The sequence below is a fragment of the Pseudopipra pipra genome, chromosome 6 (assembly GCF_036250125.1).
Source record: "Pseudopipra pipra isolate bDixPip1 chromosome 6, bDixPip1.hap1, whole genome shotgun sequence".
Taxonomy (NCBI): domain Eukaryota; kingdom Metazoa; phylum Chordata; class Aves; order Passeriformes; family Pipridae; genus Pseudopipra; species Pseudopipra pipra.
This window is the reverse complement of record NC_087554.1, coordinates 43,162,587-43,181,781: the sequence shown is the minus strand read 5'-3', so window position 1 is coordinate 43,181,781 and position 19,195 is coordinate 43,162,587. Positions and strand designations below refer to the sequence as shown.

The 19,195-nt window shown below is 46.0% G+C and overlaps 1 protein-coding gene across 27 annotated transcripts in view; it reads right to left on the bottom strand.

Moving 5' to 3' along the window:
• NRXN3 (neurexin 3) overlaps nucleotides 1–18,921 on the bottom strand; it is a 996,746-nt gene extending 977,825 nt beyond the window's left edge. For 7 of the 27 annotated variants that reach the window (XM_064658868.1, XM_064658856.1, XM_064658869.1 and 4 more), the window contains exon 1: nucleotides 18,749–18,918. The gene's annotated coding sequence lies outside the window, so the exon portion shown is untranslated. Of the gene's footprint in view, nucleotides 1–18,123; nucleotides 18,424–18,748 lie in introns of those variants that run through there. The other 20 variants (XM_064658870.1, XM_064658865.1, XM_064658866.1 and 17 more) reach the window with 6 other exon arrangements.
• Between the last annotated feature and the right edge of the window lie 274 nt (nucleotides 18,922–19,195).

The following is a 19,195-nucleotide window of genomic DNA, read 5'->3' as shown; positions in this document are numbered from 1 at the left end:
AGAGCGGAGTGAGAATATGGGAAAGGAATAACCCTGCAGTGAAGGTCAGTGAATAAGGAGGGGAAGGAGGTGCTCCAGGCTCCAGAGCAGAGATTCCCCTGCAGCCCATGATGAAGACTGTAGTGAGGCAGGCTGTCCCCCTGCAGCCCATGGAGATTTGTGGGGGTGAAGAGATCCACCTGCAGCCCTTGGAGGAGCCACACACTGGAGCAGGTGAATATCCAAAGAAAGCTGTGATCCTGTGGGAAACCCATGCTGAAACAGGCTCCTGGCATGACTTGTGACCTTGTGGAGGACCCAAGCTAGAGGAGTCTGTTCCTGAAGGACCGTCCCCCATGGAAAGGGATCCACATTGGAGCAGTTTGTGAAGAATTGTAGCCCATGGGAAGGACAAATGTTGGAGAAGTTCGTAGAGGACTGCCTCCTGTGGGAGAGACTCCACAATAGAGCAAAGACTCCTCTCCTTGAGGAGGAAGCAGCGGCAGAAACAACATGTAACCCTGAACTGACTGTAACCCCTATTCCCCCCTCCCTGCTGGTGGCAGGAGGAGATAGAGAGTTGGGAATAAAGTTTAAGGCCATGAAGGAAAGAGGGGTGTAAGGAAGCTGGTTTTTAGGATTTATTTAACTTCTCTGATCCTGCTCTGATTTTGATTTGTGATAAATTCAACAACTTTCCCCAAGTCAAGTCTCTTTTGCCCATGATGGTAATCGGTGAGTGATCTCTCCCTGCCTCAACTTATGAACCTTTTATTATATTTTGCCTCCCTGTCCAGCCAAAGAGGGGAATGATAAAGTGGGTTTGGTGGGTACCTGGCATCTATCCAGAGTCAAACTACCAGAAGCAGACAGGAAAGACTTACGTGGAAATAGGGAGAAGAGGTACAATGTGTTTAACATAGAGAGAGACAAAAATTACAGAGAAGAACAATCGAATCTGAAATGACATATAAATCAGTTTACAAACAGAACCATTTCCCCAGCACAATTATGGTTACAGAAGAATCACTGGAGAGCTTTAAGAAATCATTCACTGAGTACTTACATGGGATAATCTAACAAAGGGACCCAGGAGACCTGGTTGATCTTAAAAAACAAACTCCTCAAAGCACAAGAACAGTCCAATTCAATTTGTGGGAAGCCAAGTGGGTGCGGAAGCAAGGAAGCAGCTGAATGGGAAACTCCTGACAGCACTCAAGCACAAAAGGATGCAAATGGAAGGTGAAAGTGGGGGTGTGCTTCTCAGGAAGAGTACTGAAACTCTGCCTTGGCATGTCAGGATGAAAATTAGAAAAGCTTGAAATTGCATGAAAATTCACAAAATGTGAAAGGCAGCAAGAAGGACTTCTAAATGCACACCAGTAGCAAAAGCATGACTAAGGAAACTGTAGGCCCAAAGCTGAATAGAATAAGAAACCAGTGGTAAAAGAAAAACACTTAGGTGAGGACCTCAATCCCTTCCTAGCCTTCACTGGCAAGGACTGTTCTCAGCCTTCTTGTTCCATGTGCCCAGTGGAAGAATCCAGGGGACTGAAAAACTACCCATAGCAGAGGAAGACTGAGTTAAGAATCATTTAAGCAAACTGGGCATACTCAAGTCCGCGGGACTAGACAAGATGCCCCAACAGCACTGAGGCATGCAACAATGGCTGATGTCACTGTGAGGTTATTCTCAGTCACATAGGAAAGGTTGCAGTAATTTGAGGAGACTTCCGATGACTGGAAATAGGTAAATGGAACACCTGTCTTCAAAAAGGACAAGAAGGAAGATTCAGGGAATTATGGGCTGGTTAGCCTAACATCAGTCCCATTTCCAGACACACAAATTACCAGAAAGTGATTGGGAACATCCAGCACACAAATGACCATAAAGTGACTGGGAACATCCCTCATGGAAAAAAAACTTACCAAGGAAAAAAAATCAGCCAGATTTGTTTCCGTGATGAGACAGGCCCAATGAAGAAAATGAGAGCACAACTTTTGAAAGAGTCTCCAATGGTATAATGGTAAACAAGGGTATTTAGCTGCGTCAGGGGAAGTTCAGACTGAACATTAGGAAAAGGTTCTTCACTGAGAGGGTGGTTAGTCACTGGAACAGACTCCCCAGGGAAGCAGTCAGGGCACCAAATCCATCAGAGTTCAAGGAGCATCTGGATGACACTCAGTCACATGGTTTAGATTTAGGTAGTGCTGTGAGGAGCAGGAAGTTGGACTTGATGATCCTTATGTGTCCCTTCCAACTCAAGATATTACGTGATTCCATGATAGACAGCTAGTACCAGGTTGGTGTACTGCAAAGCACATGGAAAACTGACAGGACCACTGCACTCAAAGGCTTGAGGCCAGTGGTAAAACAACCCAATGGCTGCCAGTTAATAAAAGTTTTCCTCAGGGGTTCTTTTCTGGGCTTGCTGCATTTTGTCAGTGTCTTTCTTGTACTGGGGAGCCCAGTACAAGGCACAGTAAGCAGACATGATCCCACAAGTGCTTAGTATAGGGAATTAATTCCATCTCCTGACCTGCTGACTGTGCTTAGGCCAACACACTTCAGTATATGATTAGCTTTCACCACTGCACAAACCATTCTAATGGTTAGGGCCTAGACCATGATATGTAAAGAAGCTGGGAGAGCTGGGTATGTTCAGCTCAAGAACTGCTGAATATTTAGTCTTCATTCTCTGTTTTTCAGCACCAAAACTAAACACTCAATAAGCAGCTATGAAACCTCACCATCCATTAAGTGAGCATCAAGGACAAACCAAAGTATGGAGACATTATGAGCCAAAACATAGATGCTTTTAATTAATTGGCAACACAAGAGTTAATAAATATTAATATAGAATCACAAAATAGTTTGGGTTGGAAGGGACCTTCAAAATTCACCTAGTCCAACCCCCCTGCAATGAGCAGGGACATCCTCAACTAGATCAGGTTGATCAGAGCCCCATCATATATATATATTTACACATATACACATACATCAGGCATTATAACATGTCCGATGTTGGCATACTCTGTGATGACAAAAAAAACACACAGTAAAAGAGAGAGGACATCACAGCACCACAAAAAGTTACTTGATATAATTCTAATTGAGAAACAAGGACTCCCTAAAATTACCCGATGTCTATCCTCTATTTTGTGGTCCTCTTAAGGTAACACCCAAAACAAGACTTATATGTGAATGCAGACACTGGCATAGGCAGAGTCCTAAGGCCAAGCATGCCCAAATTCTCCAGAAGTGTGGTACAGCCACACATCTGGAACAACTGTTCAATGAATTAGAGCCCTCCACACTTTCAGGCACTCTTGCATTCACCAATAAAGCACCAAGGACATAACCTATATGTACAAAATTGTTGCCTATGAATGCCATTAGATAGTTTTTTGCAACACCTTGGTAAGATACTACTTCAGCCAACAATCTTCTTGCATTATGCCACTTACTTTGGATATTCATCCTGCTGAGATCTGTCAAGCTTTTCCCAGCATCCTTTAAAACACACAGCAAAATTTCATGCTTAGTCTCATTCTCTTTCAACAATAAAATTCTCTTTCCCTTAAAAACTGCAGTGGACACTCATTGCTGGACCAGTGTGTCCCCCTGCCTATATCAGATGAATGATGGGAAGTTTTGGGACAGCAAACCCCTCACTGAGTGAGAATTAAGCTGTTTAAATAAAACAGATGGAAGATGCACACACAACACCGAAGCAAAGGACAGTTTGAATTATTGTTATAATTCTTTGCCACATGCCTACAGAAAGTTTGACAACAGCTAAGCTGTCAACATGCTATCATACCACCCATCCTGCTGACCAATCTCTGGTTTTCTGTACTCCCCCAGTTATCTGTGTCCATCTGTTGTCTCCTGTCTCATCCTTAACTTGCTAGCTCTTTGGGGCAAGGAACATTTTTTGCCCTGAGTTTGAACAAGGATTGTGTAGGTGCTACCACAATAGGCAGGGATAAAAATAATGACAATAATTAGGTTATATCTTAGTATCTCCTTGGGTTGGAATGTTTCCCTCCTGACTTCACAGCAGTGTTCCTAAGCAATTATAACTTTGAGCAACATGGGGCTTCATAAACAAATAATTACATCCCAGCCTACCTTTGACCATTTCACCCAGTCATCCCTTGAGACCTGGATCTGTTGAGCTCTCCACATGCTCCAAATGATGAGCGTGTGTGAACTCATTTTCAGAAGAAGACACCAGCCTTGCAGTGCAGCAGGACTAACACCCTGAATATAACCTATAGATTTTCTTTGGACGGAACAAGCTTCCTACACACAAACTGTTGCCTCCTACTTGTGTGTGTCAACCCTGACTCATTTCTAGTGCCAAGAAGTAGAGGATAGTATTTTCATCCTCCACTCACTCTGAAGAATGGCAAGAGCCTGCAGTTACAAGTTTATGTAAGAAGGTGGAAAACAGTTACATTATAAACTGTGCACACACATTGTGGCCAAGCATATCACTGTCCAACTTCAACAAGCATCTAATCCTGGATGTTCTATTAAACCAGAAGGAAAATTTTCCTTCTTTGAGGTTTGCTAGGGGAACCAGCTCTCTGCACTGGAGATACTCAGAAATTCACTCACAGGCCCAACTCATAGGCAGGCTGTTACTACAAATCTAAGCTTCAGCAAAAGAGAGCAGTAACACGCCACATAGTATGTCTTGGATTACTTGCTAGTAGTCGAAAGGTTTTGCTGAATTCTCAGGGAAGAAAAGCCCTCCCAAGTAACATCCTTCTCTCTGGAACTGCCATGAGCCCCTTTCACAAGTACAGAAGTACGTCTTTACTGAATCAGGCATTAGGCTCCCTCTTCTCAAATCCACTGGCTGCAAATGCACCTCCTCCAATGCCTAATCCACACTACTCTGCTTTAGGACACTGGAAGAAAAGATGTTGCAGAGAGAAAAATGCTTTGTCCTTGTCCACTTCATTTGATGGAAGAGCACAGAAAAATGATCCTGTAACTGTGACACACCATACAAATCTGCAGAGGTTTTTAATAGGTGAAAGCAGAAGCGTAAGCCTTCTTTTCCATCTCCAAATTTCTCCAAATCTTCCCAGTGTAAATTAATCAGTAACCAGGACAAGAGTCTCCAATAACTTCCAATTCCTAGTTACAAGGATGCAGAAAGCTCCTTGTTATCTGCAGAAATAGAAAGGCTTAGAGTGCTGGATGCTAATGTAACGCTGCTGAACACACAAGCTCCCTCAGGCCTTTCTGGGACATAAAACTGGACCGTGCCAGGGGCATGGAAGGTGCTGCAGGGGAATTTGCAGAAGGAGTGATTTGCCCTGGCTCTGCCTCCCCAAGCTCTCACCACAACTGCCAGTGAGCAGAGAAGCCTGCCTCTCAGGCAGTGCAAGAGCTGCTGGGACCAGACGTCAGGAGTTCAGGCAGCCCGTTCCCCTTCTGAACTTGACAAAACTAAAATAAAACAACCTAGATAAAATTTGGTGTCTCCTGTTTCATCTGCTCTTAAAACTTCCTGTGATGAGGGCACTACAATCTCTTTCAGAAAACTGTTTTCCTGCCTAACTATCCAAATACTCATAAAGCTTTTCCTAGCACCTGCCTCCACATCTTCCTTGCTACAAGTTAAGCTGATTACTTCTTGTCCTATCCCCCATAGACACAGAAAACAATTAATCACTGTCTTAAAACAAGCTTTTAAATATTGGATGGCTTTTCACATCCCTTGTCAATGTTCTCTCTAGTCTAAAGCAACCCAACCAAGCCTCTCCTTGCAGATGGCATTTGCCACTCTGGCTGCTCTCTCCTCATCTCCTTCCACTGTTTTTGCTTTTCCTCCTCTCACTGGATGCAGTGCTCTGCTATGGCTTCAGCAGTGGCTGCTAGAGTAGGAAACTACTGCCTGTGTGCTACATGTGACATTCCTGTTAAATATACCCTAAAATGAGATTTGCTTTTTTGCAACATCACCACACTGTTGACTCACATTCAGTCTCTGACTCACTGTAGTGCCTCCCAGATCCTTTCCTGCAGTTCTGTTGCCTGGCTTGTTATCCCCCATTTTACATATAGACATTTGATTATACCATCCCAAGGGCAGGACTTTTCATTTGTGGTTAATAAATTTCTTCTTATTGAATTTAGACCATTTTCTAGTTTAATAGGTAAATTACCTACGTTGTGCCAAGAAAGCAGATCAACTTCCAGCCTCATGTTACACATTGGCAACAAAGAGAGCATGAAAAGAAGAACTGCTGTGTTCAGGCAAACTTCTTAAAAAGAGTTACTGTCTTATCGAAAGCCTATCAATTCACTACTCCCTTTTCACTCTGCATTTCTACCTGATTGTGGTGGGTTGGCCCTGGCTGGATGCCAGGTACTCACTAAAGCTACTCTACCACTCCTCTCCGCAACTGGACAGGGGAGAGAAAATATAAGGAAAGGCTCATGAGTTGAGATAAGGACTGGGAGAGATCACTCACCAATTACTGTCATGGGCAAAACAGACTCGACTTGGGGAAATTAACTGAACTTATTACCAATCAAAATCAGAGCAGGATAATGAGAAGTAAAACAAATCCTAAAAACACCTTCCCCACACCCTTCCCTCCTTCACAGGCTTAACATTATTCCCGATTCTCTACATCCTCCCACCAGTGGCACAGGGAGATGGGGAATGGGAGTTACAGTCAGTTCATCACATGTTGTTTCTGCTGCTGCTTCCTCCTCAGGGAGCGGAGTCCATACCCTGCTCCAGCGTGGGGGACCTCCCACGGGAGACAGTCCTCCATGAACTTCTCCAGTGTCAGTACTTCCCACAGGTGACAGTTCTTCATGAACTGCTCCAATGTGGATCCCTTTCCACGGGATGCAGTCTTTCAAGCACAGGCTGCTCCATCGTGGGGTTCCACGGGGTCACAAGTCCTGCCGGTAAACCTGCTCCAGCATGGGCTCCTCTCTCCACGAGTCCATGGGTCCCTCCCAGGAGCCTGCTCTAGCGCACACTTCCCACGGGGTCACAACCTTCTTTCAGGCACCCACCTCCTCTGGCAGTGGGTCTCCTTCATAGGCTGCAGGTGGGTGTCTTCACCCCCACTGACCTCCACAGGCTGCAAAGGGACAGTCTGCCTTCACCATGATCTTCACCACCTCCTCCCTCTCCTTCTTACTGACCTTCGTGTCTGCAGAGCTGTTTCTCTCACCTATCCTCACTTTGTTCTGGCCACAATCACTTCTGTGAAAAAACTTTTTTCCCTTTTTGAATATGTTTTCACAGAGGTGTTACCATCATTTCTAATTGGCTCAACCTTGTCCAGCAGCAAATCTGTCTTGGAGCCAGCTGTCATTGGCTCTGTCAGACATGGGGGAAGGTTCCAGCAGCTTCTCACAGAAAACACCCCTGTAGTCCCCCATTACCAAAACCTGGCCATGCAAATCCAGCACACTGATACGCTATTAGTAAACAAGCAGTAGCTCACTCTAGCCTTATAAAATACATTTATTCAATGAAATTACAATCTGCTGCCAAAAGAGTACAGCAACATCCCAGGCACCATGTCACTCTATCACCCGACTAGTACCAAACAGAGCTGCTAGCAACTCATTAACTAGGTCATATCAACCAACAAGGAAGACAAGGGACACATTAAAAAAAACTAATTATATTAAGCTAAATCCTTCAGACTTGGCTCCACAAAATTATGCCTTTTGGTCCACTGGTATTAGATATACCCTCAATATGTATTTGATTAATGATCTCTATGAAATTACATCAAGGATCAAGGATCAATATGTTTCTTGGTATTTTCCCAATAAAGTCCTAACGTTTGATTTCCAGATATGCAGCAGGTATTTTGAATGCATATACCTGAAATTATATTGTATCATACCCTCTTTGAAAGTGCTGCATGAGCTGACCAGACAAACCAGCAGATTTTAATTCCAAGACTTCAGTGCAATAGCAGGCATTTAGAGTCCCCTTGCAGAGGTTGGCCTTAGTCCCACCACAGGACTCCTACATTCTCACTCTTTGTCCCCCTTCAAAAAATCAAAGCAATCAATAATTTAAAATTTCTTTTCTTTGCGGTCTACAAAAGAGATCACAGAGTGTAACCAGACATAGTAAAAAGACAAACTGGAATCTCTCTCTCCCAAAAGTTAAGAAGCATGTTAAGATAATTGAATATGTCCAGAGAAGGACAACAAAGCTGCTGAAATGCTGGAACATATGTCCTTTGAGGGGTGGCTAAGGACTTTTGAGTTTATTTGGTTTCGAGAAAAGGGGGTTGAGGGGCAACCTCACTGCTCTCTGCAGCTTCATGAGGAGGGGAACTGGAGGGAGATGCTGAGCTCTTCTCCCTCGTATTCAGTGACAGGACATGTAGGAATGATTCAAAGATGCATCAGGTGAGGTTCAGACCAGATATTAGGCAACACTTCTTTACAGAGAAGGCAACCAAACACTGGACCAGGCTTCCTAGAGCGGTGGTCAATGCTCTATGACTCTGAGGCAGTTGCACAATGCCTTAAAAATATCCTTTAACATTTGGTCTGCCCTGAAGTGGTCAGGCAGTTGGATTAGATGATCACGGTAGGTCCCTTCCAACTGGAACTATTCTATTCTATTCTCAGAAACACAAAGCCTTCCTTTCAAGGATCTCATAATGCTTTACAAATGGTAATTTTGAGTTTTCAATGAATGGTAAAAGTGATGACTATTATGAAAAACTGATTAAACACATTCTGGGAAAGAACTCCAGACTTCTGCTTCTTAAGTTAACACTTAAGGACCACTCTGCCTGCTCTGCTGACACTCCATTCCCCTGTAATGAAGTTCATGGGTCATGGATCAGTACGTGCTGAAGGACACCTGGCTGAAAAGCAGCTTTGCAGAACAGGACCAGGGATCCTGGTGGATACCAGGCTGAACATCAGCCAGCAACATGCCTTTGCACAAAAGGCAGCTAATGGTGTCTTGGGCTGCATAAGGAGTGTTGTCAGCAGGTTGAGGAAGAGGATCCTTCCCCTCTACTCAGCATGGTGAGGCCAAATGTGGAGTACTCTGTGCAGTTCTGGGCCCCTCAGTACAAGAGAGAGGCAGATGTAATGGGGGGAATACTACAAAGGGCCACAAAGAAGAGTATGAGCATCTGTCATATAGGGAAAGGCTGGGAGAGCTAGGATTGTTTAGCCTGGAGAAGAAAAGACTCTAGGGGGGAGTCTGGGGTGGGGGTGGAGGGGGTGTCTTATCAATGCACAAAATTACCTGAAGGCAGAGTGTAAAGATGACAGAGCCAGGCTCTTTTCAGCGGTGCTCAGTGACAGGACCAGAGGTACGAGTACAAACTGAAACATCAGGAAACACTTCTATTGTGAGAGTAACTAAGCCCTGGCACAGGCTGCCCAGGGAAGTTGTGGAGTCTCCCTCCTTGAAGATATTCAAAAGTCATCTGGACATAGTCTCCTTTTCTAGGTGGCCCTGCTTGAGCAGGGGGTTCGATCAGATGACCTCCAGAGGTCCCTTCCAACCTCAACCATTCTGTGATTCTGTGAGTTTGACCAGACATCACCAGGTCAAAAATCTTCCTAGAAAATAGTTGCTCAGTGGCTTAATATATTCCTTTTCAAATGTGTCCTGATGCTACAGCAAATACTTCTGTAGATTGATATTGCAGATGGTGTAGAAAGGAATTAACAGCTAGGATGGGTTCCTTCTCAGGACAATGCTGTTATTTCACTTATTGCATGAACTGATCGAGATATTTGTGAGATCACTTTAATTCAGACTTATGCAATGCTCAGAAAGGTCAGACAGGTTATTCTCTCCATTATTTCCCAGAACTAGTGAAGACAGAAAGCACAGTGGTCAAAAGAATTCAAATCAAACTGTTTAATACTATTAAGAATATATTGCTCACATCAGCAGACTGGTTTATTCCAAGTAAGATCTCAGACTAAAGCAAGATCTCTTATTTTCTCTATGCATCCTTAACACCCCTAACAAAAGGAGGGCAGCATAGCCTCACATTGGCTCTTCCAGTCTAAGGAACAGAAGAGAGCTCAACCAAGCAAGGGAGGGAGATATCATAATCTTGTCTCACCTGCCAGTGCTCTGAGGACCAGAAGAGAAGATGTCAAAAGTGCACATCCCAACCTTATATCTGTGTTCAGAGATTGATGTATCCACATGCAGTAAATGAAGATCAGTTGTGCTACTACATATTTGCAAGTAACAAGAGCATTATGACTGGTGCCTTAAGTTGCACCATGACTCACTCAATTCACTTACAGGTGCAACAACTACAGGAGTAGAAAATTAGAAGAGTGACAAACTGAACAGAAAGCCTCTTGAACACCTTGAAAAGAATCTCTCTTCTATTTTGTTTTTTAATAAAAATTAAGTATTTTGTGAGAAGTATAGTTACTACCTGAGAAATATAATTACTACCTGGTAATTCTTTAGCACGTATCAGTTGAAAACTGTGCAGTTACAGAAGGAACAAGATTCACACTTAAGAGAAGTGAAGGACTCTAAACTGAAGATGAACAGGTTTTTCTCCAGCCCTTTCCTTGCTTCTCTCCATGACTGGTCATGAAGGCAGCTGACAGAAGGCCCTTCCACACATCTCTCACCAGATCCTATTCCTCCACACTCCATTTAGTTCCTGCAGTTCAAGCAGATTCCTTTTCCCCCTGAAATCAATGTTTAATTAACACATTATTGGGAAAAAAAAATGGGATGCAAGAGCAGACTGAAACAAAGCCAGCATTTTCCTGCTCTGCAGATGCAGTCAGTCCCATTAGACAGCTACCCCACTGAAAAGTTCTTCCTTTCCTCATTCTCCTTCAGCTGCCAGCAAACATGATCTTCTTGCTTAGTCACCTTCATTTCCATCCCCATGGAACTCTTCCCCTTCTTAGAAGTGGTTCACAACAGCAGGAAAACAGAAAGTAGAGGGAGAAGGGGAGCAAGTCCTCTCTATGTAGCTTCACAGAATGACTGAGGCATCATCTTTAATCCTGCCATTCCCATGGGAGCACCGCTGTTTCCCCTGACAACACCCCCATCGACACGGCAAGCACAGTGGAAACAGGGCAGTATGCTTTGCCATGAGCAGGGGATTCTCACAGGGTCAAACTCACAGAAAAATTCTGGAACTACGCACAGCTATATATACCCAAAGGCAGCGGAGATGCTACCGGCAGCTTCAGAAGGTTTACATCATACCTCCCCCCATCCTCATCAATTATTATTCTATCCCATTCCTTGGCTCTCATCCGGCTGCTGGGAGGTACTTGGATGCAGGGGATGCTGCAGTACTGTCAAGGGCATTATTGAGGCAGGCCTAGGTCTTAAGCACCCTCCCTGCTAAACACACAGGCACCCTCACTACAGGGTTGGTGCAGTTGGCAAGGGATAATAGAGTCCATGAACTCCTGGACTGGGCTGCCCTAGTTATGAAGAGAGACATTGAAAGAGTCTACTATCCTAGCACTGTCATTCCCTGGATCCAAAGCTCCTAGTGTTAATTAGTTCCCATGATGTGATGGATGACAAGCGGCAGGGCTAGGTATGCCACAAGCAGATTGTGTTTGAAATAAGCCGTCCCTCACCATCAAGGGCAGAGAAAAGGAATTTGGAAAGGACAGGAGCTGAGCACACTGCTGAGAGATGACAGGTATGCTGACAGTCCCCCGAATCCCTGATATACCCTTACCAACATCCCACTCCTTCTACCAGCAGACAAAAAACATGCAGGGGAGCATGCCTGGGAGAGAACTCGGACACATGCCTGCAAGAAACAAGAAGAAAGTTCTGAGAAAGCTCTGAGACATGGGGAAGCAAAGCAGATGAATCCACCTCGTAGCAAGGGACCATATTTCAGAAAGAGCTGAACTGACAGCTCTAAGTGAACTTCCACCACCCTCTGAAAAGCCACACAGTGGCACAGTTCAGTAGATCCACCAGCAGCAGCCCAGAGCCTTGAGAGGCTCAAGGCTTTAGCCCAGACAGAGGACTCTGCCAAGCTGGCTGTGTGGCATACAGTTCCCAACAGCTGTCCACAGTGCTCAGAGAGCACCATTTTCTGTGAAGGGCAACAAGACTAATTGCGTTCTCACCTTTCCTTAAGGAAGAACAGAGGATCTTCCAACATCACTGGCATATTTCCACTAGGAGTCTTATTGCTCAACTTTTCAAGCATGTTACTAGAGAGATACTGCACTTCATCCTTACTAGACTTCAGTAAAACCATAGTCAGGCTAGCCCAACCCAAAGTCATGGAAATGAAAAGGAAGAGGAGAGGAAGAGAAGAAAGGGAGAAGGAAAAGGGAAAAAGGAAAAGGGAAAGCTCATCCACTGCCTGCAACAAGTAGAAAGGAAGAACAAACTTCTCACTTCTTTGTGCTGCCTTTCTACAAACATGTCTTGGTCTGGCTGTTTGGACAGTGGTGAGAAGTCAAAACATCCTCTCTGATTCTCAGAGTCCTTTATACACATGAATTATCTTTGTCTATGCCCAAGTGAGGAGAAACCAAAGGAAAGAAAAAGCAAACAATCTAGATCAAGATTATGTAGTGTACTGGTTTCAAGATTCTCCCAATTCCTCTGGCATCTTGGTTTCCAAAATGCAAAATATCTTTCTCACCACTTGCTGTATGAATTAAGAACCAACTCTGCTAGACTGACAGACTGCTATTAACTAGAAGATGGGGATGAGGGGGAGAAGAGAGCTGATAAAAATTTCAAAAAATTTCCAAAGTTTAACCAAAATTCATGTAATTTCTGGCCCCAGCTGCATTGGCCATAGTCCCAAAATAAAGCCTGTCTTATCTTCATGCTTGTGGGGGGCAGGGGCAGATAAAACTGGATGCATTTTGTTTTTAAATTAAACATCATGTCTCTTGCATCATCATAGGAGGTCATCTCTTATCCTGGTGTTTGGTCATCATAAAGCTTGCAACTCCTTCGGTTTGTTCTTGGACAGATCACTGTGTGTCCTTATCCTTGATGCAGCATGTCACAGCTCAGCCAGTATCCTGACATCCACCTGCACGTGCCCTGAGCACAAAGCTAAGGAAGGGGCAAAGGAAAACAGATCGAGGGGGGGAAAATACACTCTGCTTCTCAAGAAAAATAAACTAAAGAGCCCCAGAGGAGGTTGCAGAAAACAAAAAAGTTCAGTAGGTCCACTGAAATACCACTGCTGCTAAAACAAACAGGGAACTAAACTCTCCCTTTCCAGGAATAAGCCAGACAAGAGCTCAACCATCATGTGCAGTCTGAAGGTGTTATCTAGGTTGAAGGTTTAAATACAATTCTAATACAAAAACAGTAAGAGTTGCCTGCACATGATGGCTTGGTAACTTGCTTAGAAAGGGAAGAAAGAAAGGGAGGGAAGAGGCATAATTATTTCCTTTTTGCACAGGGACTTAAAATCCACTATTATTGCTACCACAAATTACCCCTGGCCCCACCCCTCATTCTCTGAATGCTCTGGAGGAACTGCGTTCCCCTCTCACTTCAAGGATACAAAACATTCAGGGGCAGGAGTAAGTTCCAGCACTATGTTCCCTTTTCTCCATTGGCTGTGAAAGCTCAAGGAAGCACAACAGACATGGCGAGCTACAAAACTCACATGGTAATCATTGAAGTGTACCTACAATAATGCTTTTTCCAACTTTTCCTGTTCCTGCTAACAAATAATTCATAAAAGCGGGCTCACTGTGCCACAAGAACACACCAGTACTTTAATCACCAGGGAAGAGGAGGAACTATAAAACTAAGGCCCACCTTTGCCCTGCAGAATACCAGGGAGGCAGCCTCCAAAGGCAGGGAGCAGGCATGCAGGCCCTGCAAACACACTCTGCCTGTTGCTCAGCTGGCCACCATGTTTGAGAGCAGCCATATAAGAATCCAGTATAAGAAAGATACAAAGCTATAAGAGAGCATCCAAAGGAGGCTTACAGTGATGGTGAAGGGTCGAGAGGGGAAGCCTTATGAGAAGCAGCTGAGGGCATTTGGTCTGTTTAGCCTGGAGGAGATTGAGGGGAGACCTCATGCAGTTACAACTTCCATGTGAGAGGAAGAAGACGGGCAGACACTGATCTCTTCTCTGTGGTGACAAGTGATAGGACCAGAGGAAATGGCCTGAAGTTGTGTCAGGGGAGGTTTAGGCTGGATATTAGGAAACAATGGTTGGGCACTGGAACAGGCTTCTCAGAGAAGCAGACACAGCACCAAGGCTGCCAGAGTTCAAGAAGTGCTTGGACAATGCCCTCAGCCATGTGGTGTGATTCTTGGGGCTGTCCTGTGCAGGACAGGAGTTGGACTTCCAATTCAGGTTATTCTATGACGCTATGATTCCTACAAGCACTGCAGCTGCAGCATAACAATAATTTCCAAAGTGACTGGGGTAAAAGGGAGGGCAGGAAGAGATCAAAAAGTAACTACTGGTAAAGCTGGGCAGCTGAGGCAAGATTTGCTTTGGTGACCATAAACCAGGGGAGCAGGGGACTCTCTCCAGACATCACCTACACCAACTATGTGGGGCACTGGACACACCCCTGCCCCCATCTTCCTGGTTGTAGTTTACCATTGTACCTCAAGGTCAGAAAGAAAGGAGAAAAGCAAAAGGCAAACAACAATAGGTCTGGACAGATCTATTTATTCAACTTTTGCTATTGCTTCTTGACATGGAAAGATCCAGAAACACAGAGACCTCAGAGCAGGCACAGCCACACAGAGGAGATAAGAAGCCGCAGCTGGCAGAACCACAGGAGCACCTTCCTCCCACAGCTCCCCTCTGCCTGGGTGCGAGCAGCCCGTGACCAAGCAAGAAGGTCCTTCACAGCCAGAGGAGGAGGGTGCTGAGCAGGTCTCTGAGCCTTAGAGAGGGTCCTGGACTTCCTGAAATGCAGAGAAAAGCCTCCCGCTCTCACTGCCTCAGCTCCCTCATCCCTGCGCACCGGCCACCTGCAGCCACTCGCTGTGGCTTGTCAGGCCCTTCCCCATGTTCTAGTGTGCGGAAAGAAGGAAGGAAGAATGGATACAATAAGAGACTCCTACCTCCCTTTGCTCCCCCACCCCAGCCTTTTCCCTGCTCTACTGAGACACGAAAAGCCATGGCTCTCCTGCACATCCTACAACAGAAACACAAGGAGCTTTTCCCCGCCTCTCAATCCACCACCCTCCAGGCTCCGGCAGGGACTGCATGGAAATGGCGATATTCCTGTATCGTCTGGATCAACAGCACAGTTAAGCTCAAAGAGGGCAAGAGAGGATGGCACAGGAGGATGAAGCGGGAAGGCTTTGTTTCGTCCTGGCTCCAGTGCAGCCCACCCCCTCTTTCGATCGCAATGCCCTCCAGCTCGGACATGCAAGGAGGCGTTGGAAAGGGAAGGGATCTGGGATGCTTATGAATTTTGTTTCCCCCATCAAGGGGACAGCTCACTCCCCCGAGCATGCCTGGCTCTGATGGAGCTCCCTGGAGTAACCTTTATTCCAGTGTGTCGCAAGCATGTATTTCACGGATGGTTACACTGAATCATTATCACCAGACATTCATTTGACCAAAATAATGTTATTAGCATCGTCAGATCCATTTCCCCCCCCCACGATTCCTCCCTCCCCAGTACATATACACTCCCTTCAACCCCCAGGCCCCTACCATCCACATAGGGCACATCCCTCCCCAGCACAAAATCTCATGATGTGTGACACAATGACCAGGAAAAGGGAACGGCGAGAGAGGCTGGCGAAATGGATGGACGTGCCTTTGGCATTTACTGCGTTCCTTACCCTCTGCCAATTTTTATCAGCCACACGCATACACAAAGCCATACATGCAAAAATCAGAATTAAATCATAGGCTATCCATGGTACATGACCATGGGTGTATGAGTGTGCCCAAGCTGCGGTCACAGTCCTATCGGGAACCCAAATCTGTGTGGCATGAAGCAAAGGTCATCGTGCCACTGTTGTGATGCACTAAAAAAAAAGCCGCAGAGCCATCAGGATGTAACACAGAATTTTCTCGTCAAGGGATGAGAAACCTTCGGGGGTGTGGGGGCTGGGAGGAGGAAAGCGGGTGTGCGGATGGGGGGGGATGGGGGAAAATAGCAGAAAATGGGGAAGAAAATGAAGAATACAAAGCTCCACTTCGCTAATCCAAGATAGACAATCCATCCCTTCCCCCCCCCTACGCCCTCCCTCCCCCCGAAATGTTGGTGCAGATGGATTTCTGTATCTTGGTTTTGCAGCAGTGGGTCTAATGACTCCCATACCAAACCCCCTCGCTATGATAACCCCTCCCACTATTTTTTTTTTAGACCGGGCTGAAGAATAATGTGTTTTTAGAGATAATGGGTTTTATAAAAAGAAAAGAAAAAGGGACGCAGCGCAGACATTATGCGAATAAGCTGCTCCCCGCATCACCCCCATCTTCTCCCAACCACACATTCCGATTTCATCCCCTCCCGTCATTCTCCAGCTTTCCCCATCAGCTCCCCCAAGGAAAGGAAAAAAACGCACAACACGATCTGGGTAGCCGATCTCAAAATCCCAAGCACTAATCTGCTTGAATTTGTTCTTCTCCTTATATAAGCAGCAGCACGTCAACATGTTCAGTGGAAACGCAGCGTAAAATGAGGCCAGGCTACAGCCATGGAACAGGGGTGATATCGGCAGATATCGCTTCTATCGAGAAGCCATCACCACCAGGTTGGTGAAATCAAGTATTGGGCTTCCAGCAGTTCCCTTACTTTATTTATTTATTTTTCAACGCTTAGTCTAATTTTACTTTGTTTCATTTTGGTTTCGCTCTACTTCATTTTTTAAAGGACAAAAGTGAAATAAATAATTAAAAGCCTAGAGACATACCCCACCAGAAGGTGCCCGAATGCTCCAGAAAGAGAATCCTCACCTCCTAACTCTGGGTTTGTTTTTCTTTTTTTAATAAAGAAATACAGTCCTGTTGCTCACATTATCCCCTAACTTCCAGTGTCCCTAGCTGCACCTCCCTACTCCCAAAAACCAGATACTTAGTTAGAGAGTCATGAACATTTAAAAAAGTGCCAAATACCAAAAAGAAACCAATAGAGAAATGGAAAATTATGTCCATACAATAATCTAGTTCGTTCAGCTGATAAAGTGCGTTCAGTCGCAAAACCGTGAGCAACAATCTCTGCAACCTCCTCCCCACAAAAATACTACCAACCCTTAGATAAACTTGCCCAACTTAACACTGATGACCATTTTAACTGAAACCAGTGACAGACGTAACACCCTTCTGGTTAACGTTACAATTAATAACTGACTGTATAATCACAGCAAGGAGAATCTTTTGTGATCAAATTTTCTCCCACCTACTCAACATCTCTCTTAGACTTTTCACCAATCTGGTTAAGAGTTCACCCCCTCAAAAAATAGCCCCTCAAAATATGCAATAAGCAGGTATTGGTGAGCGGTCATTTCAATATTCACCTTTTTAGGAGGGCTGTGTGCTTATCTCAGAACAATTGCGGGCAGTAAAAAATACAGGAGGGACGAATAATATTTAGTAAAAACAGAAATAATTTGTGAAAACTATTTGCAACAAAGCGTTGAACAGTTTGACCACAAAAAGGTGGGAAAAGAGCTTGAAAAAACAAAAAGCTGCGAGTATCCTTTTACAAACGATTTAATGTTTCTATCCCCAGTTCTGCCTCCCCAATTCTTTGGTTTTTCTGCGGCTGATCTCATGCCTAATCATTTTTATTGTTTTCTTTGGGGGTGGAGAGAAATAAGGAAAAAAAATTGAAATAGAAAGTGCTCAATTTTAGCAAAATGCATTCTTAAAGAGCATCGTTAAATATGTTACTTCCTAGCTACATAAGATTGCCATCAAAATAAATTTAAGAGTAGGCAAAAGACAAGTCACCTGCAAAGCACCAGAGTCGCTGCCCTTAGGTAGGAGAATTACATCACTCCCTGACTGAATGATGTTTTCTTTTAAATTAGAAAGCCGGTGGATTTTATGGTGGTTTTGTTTGGGTTCTTTTTGGTAAAAAAAAAAAAAGAAAAAAAGAAAAAAAGCCCAACACAGCGGTTATTTCACATACATTTTGCACGAAGAAAGCATTGAACCAACCTTTAAGGTCACTGACTGCCTGAAAACCCACAGCAGTCACTCACGGTGGAAGTTTTCAGGCAAGACGGCTACTAAATCATTAATACAAACAAATGGAAGGCGGGGAGGAAAGGCACTACCGTAATAGATCCGAAGACTTGGAAGAGGAAAAAAATATTAAAGAAAAAAACTTTCATCTTCAGCCTGTCTTCTTTCCTCGTTAGCATTTTTTTTTAACAAATCCTTAAGCTTTAGTCAAACAGCAGGCTCACTCTAAGGGTCTCCCTGCTGTAGCTCAGCGTAGTGTCTTCTTTTTCGAGAGCCCCCCCCGCCCAGTTTTCCACTCCAAAAAGCCCCGCCGTGGAAACTGCAATTTCCCAAAAAGTCGGGCCAAAGGAGCTGGAGCGTCCCGGGGGCTCGGCGCGTGCCCACTCCGCCCGGGCGGGCAGCGCCCAGCGCCGCCGGGGCAGCGGGAGCGGGGAGCGAGAGAAAACGATCCCAAACAGTTGCCGTGAGGAGGGTCAGAGAAACCCACCCGCGGAGCTCCGGAGCGGCGGCGCCCAGCGCTCGCCGGGCGGGCAGCTCCCGCCGAGCCGTGCCGAGCCGTGCCAAGCCGAGCCGCCCCCCGCCCGCCGCCCCCTCTCACCTCCGCAGCCGGGCGGGCGCCGGCCGCCGCGCCAACTCGCGGCTCGCCTGCGCTGCGGGGCAGGGGGCTCCAGCGTGGCCCCAGCCGCGGAGGCTGCGGGGGTCCTGGCGAGGCTAGGCTGGGCTGGGCTGGCCGTGCCGAGCCGAGCCGTGAGAGCCGCGGGCGGAGCTGCGCAGGGCTGAGCGCGCCGCGGTGCCGGAGCAGCCCGAGCCCCGCGCACGCCGCCGCCGCCGCCCCCTGCGCCGCGCCCGCCCGCCCAGCCACGGCTTTTAAAGAGACCGCGGGTCCGCGCCCCGGCCTCCGGCACGGTCCGCACGGCCCCGGCAGCGGGCACGGCCCCGGGCACGGGCAGCAGCGCTCCGCCGGGCTTCACCTCCCACGCTCCCGCCGCCTCCGCCCAGCAAAGAGGCCGGCGGCTTTCTGCTGCCGTCGGCCCGGCAGCGTCCC